Consider the following 2,275-nt stretch of genomic DNA (forward strand, 5'->3'; position numbering starts at 1 on the left):
TTATTAAACAGAAACAAATAAGAATTACAGATAATTGGATAAAGGCTCAACTTTATTTAATATAATGGTAGTCCACAAAAGGCGGGACTCCATGGATGTTTTCAAAGTTTGAAAATGGTAATTTACATGGAAAAGGGCTACATTGAATACAATGACCACTACTCTCCCTACCAACTTTAAAATCAATTGTGCTTTGGTCTTCGGTTGAGAGTGATGAATCAAAACCAAATTGACTAGCAATGCTGCTTCAACAATCAGATATAGCCGGATGCAATTAGTTTCCATAATCCATAATTTATGCCTAGACTGCCCCAAGGTGGGGTACTCAATCTACCAGGATAATTTTTCTGTTTTATGTCTCTAGTTTTTGTCTGGATCGCCCTTTCGAGTTTTCAATCCACCGAGACGTTCATTTTTGCCTAAGTCGCCCTTTCGGGTTTTCAACTTAGCGAGATGTTCTTTTCTTTTTTAGGCGAAGTATTTCTTGACTGCATCGGCATTCACATGATGAGTGAACTTCTCACCATCCATAGTTGTAAGAATCAATGCACCACTTGAGAAGGCTCTCTTAACAACATACGGGCCTTCATAGTTAGGAGTCCATTTTCCCTTAGAATCAGGTTTGAACGATAAGATCTTCTTGAGCTCGAGGTCACCTTCTCAGGACACACGAGGCTTGACCTTCTTATCAAAAGCTTTATTCATTATCTGCTGATATAACTGACCATGACACATGGCAGTCAATCTCTTCTCTTCAATCAAATTTAACTGATCAAACCTGGTCTGACACCATTCAGCTTCGGTCAACTTGACTTCCATCAATACACGCAATGATGAGATCTCAACCTCCACGGGAGCATAACTTCCATGCCATAAACAAGAGAGAAAGGGGTTGCCCCTGTTGAAGTGCAGATGGATGTACGGTACCCATGCAAAGCAAACGGGAGCATCTCATGCCAATCTTTGTACGTCACAACCATCTTCTAGATAATCTTCTTGATGTTCTTATTCACAGCTTCAACAGCCCCATTCATCTTGGGTATGTAGGGAGAAGAATTATGATGTGCTATCTTGAAGTCTTTGCAGAGATCTTCCACCATATTGTTATTCAAGTTCTATCCATTATTAGTAATGATGTTACTTGGCACACCATATCGACATATAATCTAATTCTTGATAAACCTTACAATAACTTGCTTGGTCACATTTGCATACGATGTCGCTTCAACCCACTTTGTAAAGTAATAAATAGCCACCAGAATGAAATGATGTCCGTTCGAAGCTTTGGGCCCAATAATGCCAATCATATCAATTCCCCACATGAAGAAGGACCATAGAGAGGAAATGACATTCAAAAGTGTCGGAGGAACATGAATCTTATCCGCATAAATTTGACACTTGTGGCATTTCTTCACAAACTTGCAACAGCCAGATTCCATTGTCAACCAATAGTAACCTGCTCTCAACATCTCCATTTCCATAAAATGTCCATTGGAATGAGTACCAAATAAACCTTCATGGACTTCTCTCATCAATAGGTCTGCTTCGTGTTTATCGACGTATATGAGCAAAACCATATCGAAATTCCTCTTATAAAGCACATCACCATTCAGGTAGAAGTTGCCAGCTAGTCTTCTCAAAGTCTTCTCGTCTTTCAAGGATGCCCTAAGAGGGTAAATTTGACTTTGGAGGAAACATTTGATATCATAATACCATGGCTTATCATCCTTGATTTCTTCAACAACAAACACATGAGCTGGTCTATCAAGACACATCACAGTTAGATTAGGAACTTCATTCCAATACTTCACCACAATCATGGAAGCCAACGTTGCAAGAGCATCTGCCATCCGGTTTTCATCTCGAGGAATATGATGAAACTCAACCTTTGTAAAGAAAGTTGATATCCTCCTCGCATAATCTCTATATGGTATCAAATCGGGTTGATTCGTCTCCCATTCACCTTTGATCTAACTCACAACCAAATTTGAATCTCCATAGACGTCAAGATATTTGATCCTAAGATCAATGGCTTCTTCGATCCCCATAATGCAAGCTTCATACTCAGCCATATTATTTGTAGATTTGAAGGTCAATCTAGCTGTAAACAAAAAATGAGTGCCTTGAGGAGTAATAATCATTGCCCCGATGCCATTACCATAAGAATTAACAGCTCTATCAAATACCATGCCCCAACGGAAACCAGGTTCTGGCCATTCTTCAAGCAATGGTTCATTACAATCTTTCATCTTAAAATATAATATCTATTTGTCAG

The sequence above is a fragment of the Lathyrus oleraceus genome, chromosome 4 (assembly GCF_024323335.1).
Source record: "Lathyrus oleraceus cultivar Zhongwan6 chromosome 4, CAAS_Psat_ZW6_1.0, whole genome shotgun sequence".
In the NCBI taxonomy this organism is placed as follows: Eukaryota; Viridiplantae; Streptophyta; class Magnoliopsida; order Fabales; family Fabaceae; genus Lathyrus; species Lathyrus oleraceus.